The sequence below is a fragment of the Phyllostomus hastatus genome, unplaced genomic scaffold (genome assembly GCF_019186645.2).
Source record: "Phyllostomus hastatus isolate PE091 unplaced genomic scaffold, TTU_PhHast_1.1 phas_contig_37, whole genome shotgun sequence".
NCBI lineage: Eukaryota > Metazoa > Chordata > Mammalia > Chiroptera > Phyllostomidae > Phyllostomus > Phyllostomus hastatus.
Genome location: NW_025333867.1, coordinates 6,572,259 through 6,589,728, shown reverse-complemented (window position 1 = coordinate 6,589,728; position 17,470 = coordinate 6,572,259). Strand labels below are relative to the sequence as shown.

Sequence of the window (17,470 nt, the reverse complement as noted above, 5' to 3'; positions counted from 1 at the left end):
AACCAATCTTGGGTTAAGTGAGTAAGGCAAAAGAGATTCTGAGTGCTCCTGAGTCATGCTCCTCTATATTCCCTGAGAAGCACAGTGGAAGGGAATTCAGAAGGCAGCCAGGGAAATTTATTCATGGGTAGTTAAATTTCAGAAACTGAGATTGACCGAAAGAAAAGGTTCCATATAAGAGACCACTTGGAGGTTATTTAAACACAGTGATTCTCAGCTCTAATTATGTATTAGAACCACCTGGGGAGCTTTATGAGAATATTTTCATAACTGGATCCTTCTGGAGATTTAGGGGAGGGGCTTAGGCATATTATAAAGGTTCTTTCAGTGATTCCAAGGTGCAATCATATAGAATCACAGATTCAGAGTAGTTTGTCAGGAATATAAAAGAGGATAAAGAAAGATTCCCCTCACATACAGACTGGGTCAGTGGTTTTCAGATTCAAGCATACATTGCTATTACCTACATATTACAATAGGTTGCTGGATCTGGCCCTCAGAGTTTCTGATTCATTAGGACTAGTATGAGGTCCAGGTGTTTGATTTTCTCACTCACTTTCAGGGAATACTAATGTTGCTGGTCCACATTTTTAGAACTACTACTAGACTAGGTCCTGTGAAGGAGGAAGCAACATTTGCAACTTGAGGTAATATAAGCATGGTGAGCTCACTAGCTAGGCCCTGGTCTGGCTAGTGTGACAGCTCAAGGAACAGCACTTGAGATCAGTACAATGTATGATCTAGAATCTTGCTACTTAAAAGTGGTCGCTAGACCAGCAGCATAGGTATCACCTGGGTGCTTGTTAGAAAACTAGATCTCAGGCCCCAGCTATCCTCTCCCCATGACACTTGGCCTCCAGGGTAGCCAACTGCCTGTAGGAGGAGCCAATGTGAATCTAGCCCAGAACATCTGGGCTGTCTGGAGCCCACTTCCTTAGGCCAGTTGGCAGGTCTTGGCATAGTCCTCATAGGCCCACAGGTTAGCAGGTGTGAGTCTATGTGAAGGGCCAGATAGGAGCCAGGGGTTTTGGATTCCACTTCTGAGCAGGCTAGGTGTTGGTCTGATGGTTCTGGCCTTCCTCACCTGATCAAGATGGCACAGGCTTGAGTACAGTTTTCTACCAGGTTCCTCAGATTCTTCTGAAGAGCCTAGGAAATCCTTCATGTCCTCCACCATGATTTCCCCTATTTTGTCCAGCATGGCCTTGAGTGACTCTGGGTGTCAGCTCCCTCACTGTAGATAGGATCAGGGCTTCCATCATGACACCATGGGGACCAGGACAAGGCTTGGAGTCTCATTAAGCCTGGCTCAACTTGGGCAATTCTGGGACCCTGTAGCTTGCATGGCAGGCATCACTGGGCCTATGGATGGAGAAGTGTTCAAACTCTGATGGGGAAATTAAGTAAAATTAAGTAAAAACTCTGGCCTTGACAATGCTTCTGATGTCTTTCTTCTGGATACAGAAGTAATATACCTAGGGTCAAAGGCCAGGCACAAAAAAGACATAGACTTTGCCCAGTTGGTGAGGCTTGACAGACAGGTCTCTGTGGCCAGTGCCCCCTTATGCACAGAATAGCCATCATGGGCTGTCAGCTTGAACTTGGTCTTGTCACTCACCTTTGGCAGTGTGAATACTTGGAACTACTACTAAAATGCAGTGAGCTCCATGTGGCTTCCCGGCTTGTCAGGTACTTACCCCAGATTCCACAAGACCTCATATGGCTCAACAGTAGGTAGTTGAGCTCCTGCAATCCTGCAAGGGCACCCCCAGACAGGCACACAGTACGTCAGCTACCCCTGCTTGTCCAGCACCACCTAGTCCTCTGACTACTCTGGCCACTTTTTGCCTCCCTCACCTGCTGAACATAGATGAACAATGGAGCCCAAGTTTCTATTCCATGGTAGGACCATGGTGGATTTCTAGAAGGAACATATCAGTGAAATTGAGGCAGTGCATGATGTCGAGAGGGAGTTGTCTCCAAACAGGGTTGATGCCCTGCCACACCAGCATTATCCCCATGCCCTGGAGGCAAGACTGCTCCATCAAGTGCATGTTGGCCTCCTGCAACTTGCTGTTGACATTAGCAACCCACTTCTTGCCCAAGACTTGGTTTTGGCAGATGTGTGAGAAAGACTGGTGCACAGACTTCCTGAGTGCCTTTATCCAGGACAGCAGGCCCTCTGCAGCCAGGAAGTCATTGGTCAGCACAGGCCTCCTGAGCTGGTAGTCAAAGAGGCCAAAGCTGTGACTGGTGCCAAAGGCCATGAGGCCCTGCTCAGCATGGAGTGTGCTGACAGTGACAGCCACTGAACTGGTATTAGTCACTGAACCAGGCCTTGTGCAAAGGCTCAGTGGCTCAGAGCCCTTATAGATGTTGTCCTTGTGATCCTGGAGGATGTCCATGCTGGCCACGCTGATGCCTGCTCTGAGGCACATCACTTAGCTCTGGCACCAGCACCTCTTCTTCAGTGCTGGCCACCACCAACAAACTGTACTGTGGATTTGCAGAGAACCATCCTCTGCACACCAAGGTGGACACCTTCTTTGTGGAGGTTGAAGCAGCCTGCCTTGCTTAAGGGCAGCCAGTCTTCCTTGATAGCCTGGGCCAGGATGTCAGCCTGCTGGCAGCTAGTACAGCAGTGCAGCACCACCCTGGAGGCATTGCAGAGCCGCCTGTCACCATCCTTATGGTCAGTCAGCAGCAGTCTTTACTGTGATGGCTCCTGGGCCAAGTTCTGGCCTGGTGGAGAGCTTACTTTAGGAGCTGAATTCTGGCTGGAGCCTCTGCTGCTTGCCAGAGCTCATAGTATGGGGCTACATCGTGGCGGGATCATTGGTGATGTGGTCCGAGCAGGTAATAGAGGATGGGTACTCTATTTTAATGCTGAACATATATGGGGGAATAATTTTTCTAGTCCATAACCATATCACTTCTCAATACATGACTAAGCAATCACATCCAAATATGCTGGGCATTCAGTGAGCACTGGGCATATTCTTTATTTGAAACAAAAGCTAGATATGAAGAAAGCTGTCTTGACTAGAATTATGAAGACTCAGGAAATAGAAAAGTAATAGAGCTACACTTAAGGAACATCAGTATATTCAGCTGGGAAGGGAAGGGACAGCAGAAGCAGGGAAAATGACACAGGGAATGACAAAACCATATGGGTCTCACTTGCTTAATTAGATGATGTGCTTTGCCAGGAAGAATATGCAAAACCAATCGTCTGATATTCCACTGGGTTTCTCCACGTCTCTTCCATGATATTATCTTCTCCCTATTTTTCTCAGGTTGGGGTTGAATTGACCCCTTCCTCACACCCTTATGTTTCAGATGTTTTCAATGTAAATCTATCAGAACATCTACTAACATGTTAAAATTTATCTCACTTGTTTAAGCATTTTTATTTGTTTGTTTTCACCAAGTAGGTCATAAACCCTTTAGTACAGGGAAAGATCTTGTTTGTGGCATTAGCACCTAGAACTTAACAGATGTCTACAAGCATTTGTTGAATGGCTAGATACTTAACATAAAAAAAAAGAAGGAATCACTGCTTTGGGGAAAATATATTGTGGGTTAAAAAATATCATGAAAATCCATAAATAAAAATTATACATATATGTAGATGAAGAGATAAGATAAATATGACAAAATATTAAGAGTTATTGAATCTAAGCAAAAGGAATAAGGTTGTTTATTCTGTTTTTCTTTTACCTAATCTCTAGCCTAAAATATTTAAAATTTAAAAATTAAAAAAATACATTTGAAATAGTCCTTGTAATTGAGAGCTACCTTTTAAAATATGCTAAAATAGGAAACTTGAATTTCTATTATTTTTATAAATTTTGCAAAATATGATATCTTTTTCTACTTAGGTATACTTTAATTTGTGATGAAATTTAGGATTGCTTTTATATTGACCAAGTCTGTTTGAAACCTAAAGAAATTACTTGCACATTACTGATTACAAGCTTTTATTATAAAAGAAGTGTTGGTTTGGTAGAATTATTCAAATTGCCTGTTTATGCATATTTACTTATCTAAATTTGAATTTCCTCACTAATATCACTTGGAAAAAAGCCATACATAATTTTGAAAATTCATTTTGTTTTCCTTAAAATTTCATTTGGTTACTTATAACACTTAGGTGTAAAATGGCAATTTAGATGAAAATTGATTGTATTAATTTATCTTTCTGTCACATGAAGCCTATTCATCACTAGACTGTTAGTAGTTATATAGAATTTTCCTTTTTAAACCTAAAAATGGTTTCTAAAATCAAGGTATTTTTGTTTATGTTTGTATTCTTTGCAAATAGCTAGAGTATTTGTATCTATCTTTGGAATCTTAATTGGGGAACTTCCTAAGAATATTACAGTAGAGAAAATTTTTGCTGTTATTCTGTCTCTATGCAATAGGAAATGTGATTTGTCCCCTACTCCCCCCAAATATGTGAATAACTAATGCATTTGAACTTTCCACTTCATTTATTGAGGAAAGGTTATTTTCAAGTATTTCATTGCTTAAAATGTAATGCCACATCTATTGTTAAGCCCACCCTGACAGAATTTATGGACATTTTAAAGTTGTAATTTACAGAGTCAGTGATGTCCTTTTGGAGGAGAGAAGGCAAATAGAACAGATCTTTCTGTGAAAGTATCTGGCCAATGTCTAATTCTCATGGAATATAAAGGTTTGGATTTTTGTTTTTTTATAACTAGATCCTAACCAAGGGAGATGTTTTGACTCTTAAAAAGCACCAGAACAATCAAAGGAAGCTTCCTACAGATAGCTTATTTTAATAGTTGTTGACAGGCTTATTTTAATAGTTTTGTTCTCCTTTACTCTCAAAAAAGTTTTCCCTTATTTTGTTATTATTTACTTTTCATATGTCTCTTTTTATTTCTTGTTTTCTCTCTCATGGAGAATAGCCAGCTAACTTCTTCCTTATATTAACTTGAAAATGTTCATTTAGTATTGATTGAGCACTGTTACTTGTCAGGTACTGTTCTTGATGCATTACATTAGTGAGACAACAAAAACCCCTGTCTTCATAATGCTTACATATTAATGAGGGGAACACAGAGGATATGCAATAATCATGGTTAAAAGTAAATTCTCTGGCTTCATAGAAAGAGGTAAATGCTATGGGGAAAAATAATTTAAAGGGAATTACTAGTGTGAATGTGTGTGTGTGGGCAGGAGTGTTGAAGTGTGACTTGTAGTTTTTAAATTGGTTGGTCAGGGTGGATCTCATTGAGGTAGTGACATTGGAGCAAAAGCTCCATGGGGCAGGAGATGGGACATGCCTGGCGTGTTCCAGGAATACCAGCAAGGACAGGGTGAGATGAGAGAGAGGGAGATGGGAGATGAGTGCTCTTTATCCTAAAGGAAATGCGAGACCATTGGATAGGTTAAGAGGACAACTATGGCTGCTGGTTTGAGAATAGCCTGGGGGGGGGGCGGAGTCAAGAGAGAAGCAGGAGACCAGTTTATTACTCTAGGGGGAAGATGGTAGTGGGTTAGACTAGAGTATTAACAGTGGAGGTGGTGAGAAGTTGTGGGACTGTAAATGCACTTTGAAGATCGAGCCAACAGGGCTAGTTGATGAACACAATATGGAGTGTAAGTGAGGAAAGAAGACAATTACTAGGTTGTTAAAATATTCCTTTGGCGTTCCTTCTGCAAGCCCTAATTACCCTCAGAGATTCTTCTTATGCTTGTAGGATATGCTTCCAAATGTTTAATACTTCCTATGGATGTTTTCTGAAAATTTTTTCTTTTTATCTTTACATTCTGTTAAAAAGTTCATAATAAGTGTGGGAAAACAATTCCCATGAAGGTCTTACACAAGGGTAATAAAAACAAAACTGTTATACTTTATAAAAATCTGGAAAGAGGCAAACACCATGTTCTTTGAGAGGCAATTAAGGTCTAAAAAAAGAGGTAGACTTTGTTGGAAACTTCAGTTTTCATGGAAATGACTCTGTATCATTGTGCGTTATTAGAAACTATCTCATTCCAATAGGCAGATAAATCCCTGAGTCAGGACTTCTCTTAAGGACCCCAGGCCCAGCCCCTTCATTCTCATCTATGCTGGGACTAAAATCATGACCCTCCTAGTTTATCCCCCATCTAACAGAAGTTGTGTCCTAAATATATTTAATCCTACCTATGAGAGATAATGGGAGATTTCTAATATTCTACACCTGACATATGGTAACTCTAACATCAAACTTTAGTATTTCTCATCAAAAGTACAGTCATTTTGTAAAACACTTGTTTTGGAAACATGAATGTGAATAATAAGTTGGGGGATAATTTGAGTAAAACATCAATTTAGTGTGCTTATGTACATTTTTTCCACAAATGAAACCACATAGAAATACACAAAATGCACACATGCATACAACTCAAACATCTTCCAGCTAGCATTACCCTTTAAGTTCATCTTTTCTTATTTTTTACATTTATGATTTTTTCTTCATAAAAATAACACACCTCATTGAACATCCTAGACAAATATATGTTGTGATTCAAATCACTAAGGAGTGCATATAAATGCAAGCACTGTCTGTATTTGAAGATCTTACAGGGAAATCACCAAATCCTGCAGAAGCAGCTCCTTTAGGCATTAGTAGTAGTTGGTGTAGTGCTTTTAAATGTCCCTGCAATTTGCAAAGGCTTCACTTGTTGGGCAAAGTTGTGAGTGCAGATGAGAAAGCCACCAAAGAATTTCCAATAGTGACACAGAAGTTATTTGAAGAAGGAGGCTACATATTGGATCCAATTTTCTTATTTTTTTATACTAACCTGAGGGCAATGGAAATTCAGTGGGCTGGGCCAGCAGCCCTCTGTAGGGGACTTGGAGGGGACTTGGAAGCACACTAAAGTTTGAGAACTACCAGCTTAGAAGACAAACCACCAGTATCTCATAAATAATGAAAGTAAATCTAAAATATTAAGCACAGTTTGAGAAGGATGGTTATTTTATTCTTGAGATTTTCATAGATTCAAAAGAGGCACTTGAAAATACACACAATTCTAAGATCTTGGTTCAATCTATTGATATAAGTACACACAGCACAAAACAAAATGTAAGGCAGATTCTAGACAATAATTCCCTGTTAGAAAGTAGTTAGAAGGTAGAGAAAGTGACTTTTTTCCTGAACATGCATGTTTACAGCAAGCCACAAAAAAGCACAAGCTTATGTAAAAATCTATGTATGTGAAAATCTGTGTGTGTGTCGTTATAATCTTGGAAGAAAGAAAATAGTAACTAAAGAAATAGGTTAGTCAGACTGAATATTTTACAGTTTTAAGAACTAGAAAGCTATTGAGCTCACATAGCTATGAATTGCCTTTTCTGTTTTCCAAACTGATCACTGGACTAGGAAGTTATGTGACCCAGAAGTTGGGGGACATTTTGTTAAATTCTTTACAACCCATGGAATTCCAGCAGCTAGTTTCGATTAGTATATATGAGTGTTTTTGGTCAGTTCAGAGCTTTTATTGGGGAATTTAGAAACATGCATATTAATCAATAGTCAACTAAGAATCAGTGTAAGAGGTTTCAGATTTCCCTCAGTTATATGGAAGAATAAAAACACACTTTTTGGCCATAATAAACTTTTCATTAACTTTTTGCACATGGAGCAACTATAGGCCTTAATACCAAGTTGAGGACTAGAAGTGACAAGGGCATAATTCCTCTAAGACTACAATCTATGCGGTTACATTCGCCAGCCTTGGAATTCAAGCTTCTGGCTTACGAGGTGTCTTTGTGCCTGTCACCTAACCTTTTGGTGCTTCAATTTCCTCATGTATAAAATGGGGACAATATAGCTTCCCCTGTGGGTTCTGGTGAGAATAAAATCAACCCATATATGTAAAGCCCCAAGTTCAAAGTTATCGCCATGATGTTGACACAGATACTTCCAATGGGAATGATTATTTTTTCTGCCTCTGTCTTTCTGTAGGCATTTATGCTTTGGTTATTTTCTAACTAGTCTCTTTTTGATTAGTGGTGTCCTTTTGATCTCATTGGTCCAGCCTTTCCATTTGATATTTCTGTTATTTATGTACTACTGATTTTCCCCTTAGGTTGCAATTCCCTTAAGAACAGGGGTCATTGCCACCTACTGCATTTAAAAAAGTGTCTTTCATATAGCAAGTGCTCCATAAATATGTGTTAAATGACTGAGAGAATAGAGAAACAAATATGGGCCTTGGAAATAAATATAGAATATCTCAGCAATTAACATGCAGACTGAGAACCTTTCTGCTTAGATTAACGGTTCAGGGAGTAGGTAAAATAAAGGATAGAAATGTGATCGTATAAACAAATAGTCCCTATTGTTTCTTGTGAATGTGTATGTGACACTGATTCAGAAATGCATGCTGGGGCAGTTGAAATATGCTTTGAATTATTAGCAGTGATGTTTCTGGAACTACATATGGCATGATTTATATCCCAATGTTCTCAATAAGATTCTAGGGATCAATTAATCACACTATCAGTAATGAAGAAACAGGTGTGTTTTCTAAAGTTTTATACTTGCTGAAGGCAATTATTCCCAACACCCCCACCTAACCCTCTGCTTAGTACCTCTTCAGAAAGGCAGTTTGGAATCTTTCTCCTATCTGGTGCTAGGAAAATTGCAAGTTGAATTCTTGCTTGAAATAAACAGGTATGGGCTTCTATTCACTGACCCTAAGACTACACTTAAGTCACAGTGCAGGTCATTAGTATATTACTTTATAAACTGTTAGGCGGAGGTCATTTTAATGATGAAAATGGCAGAGTTGAATAGTGGAAGGAACAGGTAGGCTACTCTGAAAAGGCACTGAAAAGAACTTGAGAACTCTGGATAGAACATGTTTTAATGCTCCATTCAGATTAGCTGATAAATATGATAGTTATTTATAGGGTGGCAGGGGACATATCTGCAAATAGGAGATAATAACAGCATTTCTTGAAAGTGAACTAGCATTGGTGGATTAAGGAGGATAAGAAAAGCAATAGTCTGGGGGAGGTGGGTGGGGAGAGGGAGCCAGCATACCAAGCAAAACCTGGAGAGTTGTTGGCCAGTAGAACAGAGTAGATCTGCAAATGCAAGGTTTATTTTAAGGTTGAGAACAAAATTTTCTCCTACCACCTCTACCACCAACACACAATGCTTACACTTTTATATTTCTTTGTTGTCTGAATAAAAAGCTGAATCTTAGACAATAATATAGCAAATATGATTCTGAGATTTTCCTTGAGAATTATTCTTGTTTTATTTTGTCATTGTTTTGCTTGTTTTCATTTGGTTTGTTTTTAGTAACTTGCCTGAATTTAATCTGTTGGATCTATTTTCCTTGCTATGTGTTGCTGCTGATGTTTCTGTTCATTTAAAAAAAAACTTTGATGTTTAAGTATTAGGGACTCTGTTCTGCAGAGCTCAGTAGTCAATCAATGATTTTCTACCAACACCTCAGCTGGTAGGGTTTCCCCTGTCTGTTGATAGCTCTGTGCATGGGGTTGGGAACATTTTAAAATCTTAGACAATTGTCAAATGTTTAGGTTTACTTTCTGCCAGGTCCCTCTTGGATGTTTCCTGCAGATTTGCATGGCATCCAAGTCAACTGGGGATGTATGGGTAGCCGGACCCTCTTGAACCTCCCCAGCACAGGTGCACAGCCTTCCTGGGCAGCAGGGGTTCATGGAGTGCCTCCAGCCCGTCTTTGGCTCCCTCATCTCCAGGTTCTCCCTGTTGAATTCTGGTTAGTCAAGTGGTTTACTGCTCACCCCAAGTGAGACAGCATCTCAGGGTAATACAGCGATGGGCTGTTCTTGTTTGTTTCTCCCTGAGTTTGTTACTTGCATCCACTAATTAGGTATGGCTTTCTGTTCACAGCACCAAATTGGTTAATTCCCCTCTAGCAGTGAAAATGCTTTTTTTTTTGTTTGTTTTTTAAATTTTTTTAAAGGTTTAAAAAATTTTTTTACAGATTTTATTTTTATTTATTTTTTACAGAGGGAGGGGTGGGAGATAGAGAGAGAGAGAGAAACATCAATGTGTGGTTGCTGGGGGTCATGGCCTGCAACTCAGGCACGTACCCTGACAGGGAATTGAACCTGTGACACTTTGGTTTGCAGCCCACGCTCAATCCACTGAGCTATGCCAGCCAGGGTGTTTTTAAAATTTTTATGGCCAGCTCTTCCTTGGAAGTGCTGTAACACTGGCCCATCTGAAGCAGTGTGAGTCGGAACTGTAGATATTGGCAAAACTTTGGTCAAGAATGCCAAGAACTCCCAAATTCTAATCTTAATTTCTGAGGTTTCCCAGAACTAGTTAGTTCCACAGAACTAATATTTCTTTATTTTTGGTTTGCCTCTGGTTATTTTCCAGAGCACTAATTTATTGTTTTGGACCTTCCTTCCAATTTTACCTATTGGAGGCTAGTATCTGACAGTCTCTTTATTCTGTCATATCCATATCCCCCACCTTTACTTTGGAAAGATATTTTTCTTTGGGCATAGAATTTTGTATTTACAGTTGTTTTTCTTTCTGTACATTGAGGGTATATGTCCAACATCTTTTAGGTTGAATAGTTTCTGATGAGAAGTCTTCTGTAATTCTTACCTTTGTTCTTCTTTATCTTTCATGCCTCTTTTCTCTGGGAACCTTCAAGATTTTTTCTTTTGGTACCTCACTGTATAATCTTTCTCAATTTCACTGGTGGTTTTGAGCTAGTGATGATATCTCATAACATTTTGTTCTTCACTGAGTTGATATGTCAGTTTTTAAAGCAGAATATCTAAACAATGGAAGGTAAAATGCCCTAAGCAGAGTCAGAGGACCATGTCTGTGACCTGGCTGTGTGATCTTGGGGAATTCATACTCTCTTGCAACATCCCCTTTACACATTCAGATTTGCTTCATTTCCTTCTCAGAGTGATGGACCCAAAGCAGGCCTCTAAAGTCTTTTGATTCACTCCTGGGGCATCATATCAATCACAGTACTTTCACCCTTGGATGTAAGATAAACTAAGCTAATCAAGGCTACACATGAGAAAAAAAGATTTTTCTTTGTTATTTTCAGAAGTTTGTATATGATGTACCTATATGTGTGTGTTTTATCCTACTTGCTGTTATCTGAGCTTCTTCAGTCTCTGCTTTGGCTTGTGACATTAATTTGAGGGAATTCTTAGTCATTATCCTTTCACTGGGTTTCTGCCCTGTGTTCTCTGTCTTCTTCTACTATATTCAAAATTGCAGGTATGTTAGTCCCTTTGCAATTAGTCCACTATCCTTGGATGTTCTGCTCAATTTTTCACTCTCTTTTTATTTTTATGTTTCAATTTAGAAAATTGCTGTTGGTAATAGATTGAGTTCAACTGATTCTATTCTCAGTTTTACTGAGACTACTGATGAGTTTATTGGTGGCATTCCACATTTCTCTTACCATATTGTTCTTTTCCAGTGTTTTCATTTGTTTTTTCTTATTCTCTCCCTGCTGAAATTCCTCATGTATTTGTATGTTTTTATTTTAGAGCATTTAACCCACTAATTATATATTTTCTTTCAGCTTTCTTGAAATACAATTGAAATACAACATTGTATAAGTTTAAGGTGTACAACAAGGTGATTTGATATATGTGTATATGTTGCAAAATGATTACCATAAGGTTAATTAACACATATATCACTCACATAGGTAGCAACTTCTCAGTATAAAATATGGTGTTGTTAACTGTAGCCACCATGCTAATATCAGATCCTCAGAATTTATTTATCATATAACTGGAAGTTTGTACCCTTTTACTACATTCACCTATTTCCTGTACTTCTCTACCTGGTTACTTAGCAACTACCAATCTATTCTCAGGTTTTATGAGTTCAGTTTTTTTAAGATTCTGCATAACGTGAGATCATACATTATTTGCCTTTCTCTGTCCTTCACTGACCTAATGTCCCCAAGTTTTATCCATGTAATTGCTAACGGCAGAGTTTCTTTCTTGTTCATGGCTGAATAATATTCTATTATGTATATATGTGTGTATGTATAAAATTAGCGATTATAAATAATGCTGCAATGAACATTGGGGTGCATATAATGATTGGGGTTCAAAATAATGATTTTGTTTTCTTTGGATAAATACCCACAACTAGAATTGTATCATATGGCAGCTTTATTTTTAATTTTTTGAGGAACCTGAACAATGTTTTCCATAGCAGCTAAAACAATTTACATTCCTACCAAGAGTGCACAAGTATTTCCTTTTCTCTATATCCTAATCAGCACTTATTTCTTATCTTTTTTATATTTATTTTAAAAATATATTTTATTGATTATGCTATTACAGTTGTCTCATTTCCCCCCCTTTATTCCCCTCCACTCTGCATACCTCCTCTCACCCACATTCCCCCACCTTTAGTTCATATCCATAGGTTGTATGTATAAATTCTTTGGCTTCTACATTTCCTATACAATTCTTAACCTGCCCCTGTCTATGTTGTACCTACCACTTATGCTACTTATTCCCTGTACCTTTTCCCCCATTTACTCCCTCCCCCTCCCCTGTTGAAAACCCTCCACGTGATCTTCATTTCTGTTGTTCTGTTCCTGTTCTAGTTGCTTGCTTAGTTTGTTTTTGTTTTTATTTATTTTAGGTTTTGTTGTTGATAGTTGTGAGTTTGTTGTCATTTTATTGTTCATATTTTTGATCACCTTCTTTTTCTTAGATAAGTCCCTTTAACATTTCATATAATAAGGACTTGGTGATGATGAACTCCTTTAACTTGACCTTATCTGGGAAGCACTTTACCTGCCCTTCCATTCTAGATGATTGCTTTGCTCTATAGAATAATCTTGAATCCAGATCCTTGCCTTCTTTCCAGCCCTTCCTTGCCTACAAGTTTTCTTTTGAGAAATCAGCTGACAGCCTTATGGGCACTCCTTTGTAGGTAACTCTCTCCTTTCCTCTTGCTGCTTTTATGATTCTCTCCTTATCTTTAATGTTGGGTAATGTAATTATGATGTACTTCCTTAGAACCAACTTTTTTGGGACTCTGAGCTTCCTGGACTTCCTGGAAGTCTATTTCCTTCACCAGATTGGGGAAGTACTCAATTATTTTTTCAAATAAGTTTTCAATTTGTTGCTCTTCCCCTTCTCCTTCTGGCACCCCTATGATTTGGATGTTGGGAATGTTTAAAGTTGTCCTGGAGGTTCCTAAATCTCTCCTCATTTTTTTGAATTCTCACTACTTCATTCTGTTCTGGTTGACTGTTTATTTCTTCCTTCTGATACAAACCATTGATTTGAGTCCCAGTTTCCTTCCCATCACTATTGGTTTCCTGTATATTTTCCTTTATTTTACTTTTCATAGACTTTACTTTTTCCTCTACTTTGCGACCATACTCAGCCAATTCTGTGAGCTTCCTGATTACCAGTGTTTTGAACTCTGCATCATGATAGGTTGGCTATCTCTTCATTGCTTAGTTGTATTTTTTCTAGAGCTTTGATCTGTTCTTTCATTTGGGCCATATATGTTAATATATATATATATAATATATATAATATATATATATATATATTATCTGGGCATGCCTGTTATGTAGTAAGGGGCAGAGCCTTAGGTATTAGTCAGGGTGAGGCAACCCATGTCATTGCGTTGTGGTGCTATATGTTGGGGAGGGGTCTGACAGGGAACAATGCCTCTTGTTTAGCTCTCCACTGGCTTTCAGTTCCTTCTGCCACTACCTAGAAGTAAATTGGGCCCTTCTGGTGATGATTCCCAGGTGGGTGGGTTGTGTATGTTCTAGGACCCTGTGGGTCTCTCCAGCAAACTCTCCTGTGAGGCTGGGAGTTTCTCTGGCCCCCACAACTCTCACAGGTTTTTTTAGTCAGAGATTTTAAGGTTTTATTTCCCCATGCTGGAGACCTGGGTTGTGTGGTCTGTCTCACTCCCCAGTTGTTCCTCCCTGTCCATTTGCATGCAAATATGGGACAACCCGCTCTACCAGCTGTGCCTCGCCTGGTCCTCTAGCTTCCTCCTTGGTGAGAGTCCTCTCCACCCCAGCTGCCAGTCTCCACCCTTCCTATAGGTCTGGATGAATGTTTATTCTTTAAGTCCTTGGTTGTTGGACTTCCATACAGTTCAATTTCCTGGCAGTTCTGGTTGTTTTTTGTTTTTTAAATTTGTTGTTGTCCTTCTTTTGGTTGCACAAGGAGGCACTGTGTCTCTACCTACTCCTCCATTTTGGCTGGAAGTTCCTATTTCTTATTTTTTTTATAATAGCCAATCTAATAGATGTGAGGTAATATCTCACTGTGGTTTTGATTGCATTTATCTGATGATTAATGATGTGGAGCTTGTGGGACTGGAAGTTGCATTGGGTGAGTCAGTGAGTGAGTGGTGTGAGTACCTATAAGGGACTGAGACTTTTTGTATACCACTGTAGACTCTATAGATTCTGTGTACTTGGGCTACATTAAATTTGTAAAAAATTTCTGTAATAAATTAAGCTTAGCTTGGTTTAACATTTTTACTTTATAAATATTTTAATTTTAAAAAACTTTGACTCTTTTATTCTAACACTTAGCTGAAAACACAAAGACATTGTACACTGTACAAAAATATTTTCTTTCTTTGTATCCTTTTAGTATAAGCTTTTAATTCTTTAAAATATGTAGTTTTCTTTTTACTTTTAAAACTGTTTGTTAGTAATGGAGACAAAAACACATATTATCCTAAGCCTACACAGTGTCAGGATCATTAAATTCACTCTCTTTTACCTTCACATCCTGTCTCACTGGAAAGTGTTCAGAAGCAATAGCATGCATGGTGCTGTCATCCATGATAACAATACTATTTTCTGGAATACCTCCTAAAGGGCCTACATGATTATCTTGAGGAGGTGCTACTGTATTCAGAAATATGTCCATTGTGGTTTACTTGGTTCGTTTAATAGAATTACTTATAAGCAGATAGTGCATCATGAACATTCCTTTCTATTAATGAAAACTTTTTGTAGTAGGGGGTCCATGTTCTTAAACTTTTAAAGAAGCTTATTGAGGTTTGCACAAGCATAAGCTAAACACTTTACTGTGAAGTTTCTGGGGCTTCTACTTTTTCTTCTCATGTTGTTTCCTTTTCTCTTGCCTCTTCTTCAGCTATGCATTCTTGTTCCAACTCCAACAACTCGTCATTAACCAGTCCCTCAAGAACCACCTCTAAGAGTTCCTCAATGCTATCCTCATCCATATCCTTGTTAAAGTTGTTTGCAGTCTCAGCCATAGCCTTGTTGATGTTTTATGGAGGTATTCTTTGACTTCTTTATTATATTCTTTCATGTATCTACTGTAAATTTTTCTTTTGTGGTAACTGTAAGGATTACATAAAATATCGTATAATTATAAAATCTAACTTTTAGCTGATAACTTTAATAGCATACAGAACTTTATATTTTTAGTTTTTATCCCTTCATATTTTAGGTTACTGATGTTACCATATATATCATTTTTATATTGTATATCTTTAACAAATTACTATAGCTATAGTTGATTTAGTATTTGTTTTTTAACTTTTAAATTAGAGTTATTAGTGATTTATGTATCACCATTATAATACTAGAAAATCTGCCTTTGATGAGCACTACAGAGTCATATTTTTATTATGTAATTTGCATCTTCTCATTTTAGGTTGTAAAATGTCCTTAGGTATATTTTTATGGCAGGTGATTAAGTCTCTGTTTTTTTGTTTTTTGATTATCAAATTTTTTGGAGGGAAAACTTTTATCTCTTCTTTATTTCTAAAGAACAGCTTTGCCAGGTTTAATATTCTTGATTCACTGCTTTTTTTATTTAAATATTTCGAATATATCATCTAACTCTCTCCTGACCTGCAAAGGTTTTGCTGAGAAATTTCCTGATACTTAATGGGGGTTCCCTTACATGTAATAAGCCACTTTTCTCCTGCTGCTTTCAAAATTCTTTTTGCCTTTGACTTTTGGCAATATAATTATTATGTATCTAGGTATAGCCATTTTCAGGCTCAATTTCTGGGGGATCCTTTGAGCCACATGAATTTGAATGTCTGTTTCTCAACCCATGTGTGGGAAGTTTTTGTCCATTATTTCTTTAATACTTTCTGTCCCTTTTGTTCTTTTCTTCTTTCAGGATTTCCATAATGCATATATGACTTCTTTTGATAGCTTTCTATAGGTTCTGTAGGGTTTCTTCACTCTTTTTCATTTTTCAACTGATTTGTCTTTGAGTTCTCTGATTCTTCGTTGTGCTGGATTGATTCTGTTGTTGAAGGTCTCTTTTGAATTCTTCAGGCAGTCATCAGTCATTACGTTCTTCAGCTCTAGGATTTTTTTTTTAATAACCTGAGCGTTTGTCTCTGCCTGAACAGCTATTATCCTGCTCTAAATCACTATCATCTTTCACTTGTATTATTTTATTTTTTAAAGATCTTATTTATTTATTGTTAGAGAGAGGGTGAAGGAGGGAGAAAGAAAGGGAGCGAAACATCAATGTATGGTTGTTTCTCACATACCCACCACTGGGGACCTGGCCCACAATTCAGGCATGTGCCCTGACTGGAAATTGAACCTGCAACCCTTTGGTTCACAGTCTGGCACTTAATCCACTGACCCACACCAGCCAGGGTGGATTTTTTTGATGGTTTCTATTTTTTTGTTGTATTTCTCATTTTGTTCATGCATTGTTTTCCTAATTTCATTTAGTTGTCCATGTGTTTTTGTAGTTCTCTGAACTCTTTTAGAAGAATATTCTTAATTCTTTTGTCAGTTCATAGATCTTCATTTCTTTGGGTCAATTATTGGAGCTTTATTTGTCCTTTGGTGGTGTTATGTTTACCTGATTTTCCATGATCTCTGTTTTGTTGCATTGATATTTGCACATCTCCCAGGCTTTATGGATTAATTTTGGTAGGGAAAGATCTTCACCATTCACTCAGTTTGAAATAATGGATTGGTTGGCTGTTAGTGTTCATGGGCATGTGGGGTTTGGGCAAAACTACTGCACACACTCTGAGGTGGGTGTGTGTGTGTGGAGAGCTGCCATGGGTGGGGTTCTGTGGTTGGATGGACCTACTTGCTTGGCTCTGCATTCAAAGTAAGCTACCAGTTGGGATCTCTGGTTGGCTGTGGGTTTGGTCAGGTGGGACCACTACTTGGACTCTGCAATCCCCTTTGGTCTGGTGAGGTGAGAGGCTGTAGTCCCTTGCAGAGTGGTGACACTGGTTGGATTCTGCAACTGTGAAAGGCTGCAGGCTGTGCTCCCCATTGCTCTTGATTGTATACGGGACCTCAGTGTGAATAGATAGTACTGTTGGTTGGACTCTGTAATCAGGCAGGGCCACAGGCCAGGCAGGTTTCATGACTGGATGGGGCCTCAGGGTATGTTCTGTAATGAAGGAGCAGGAGGTCTATAGGCTGTATTCTG

The 17,470-nt window shown here is 38.4% G+C and overlaps 1 pseudogene; it reads right to left on the bottom strand.

Moving 5' to 3' along the window:
* Nucleotides 1–1,080: 1,080 nt before the first annotated feature.
* On the bottom strand, nt 1,081–14,944 carry LOC123820736 (annotated as a pseudogene).
* Nucleotides 14,945–17,470: the final 2,526 nt, after the last annotated feature.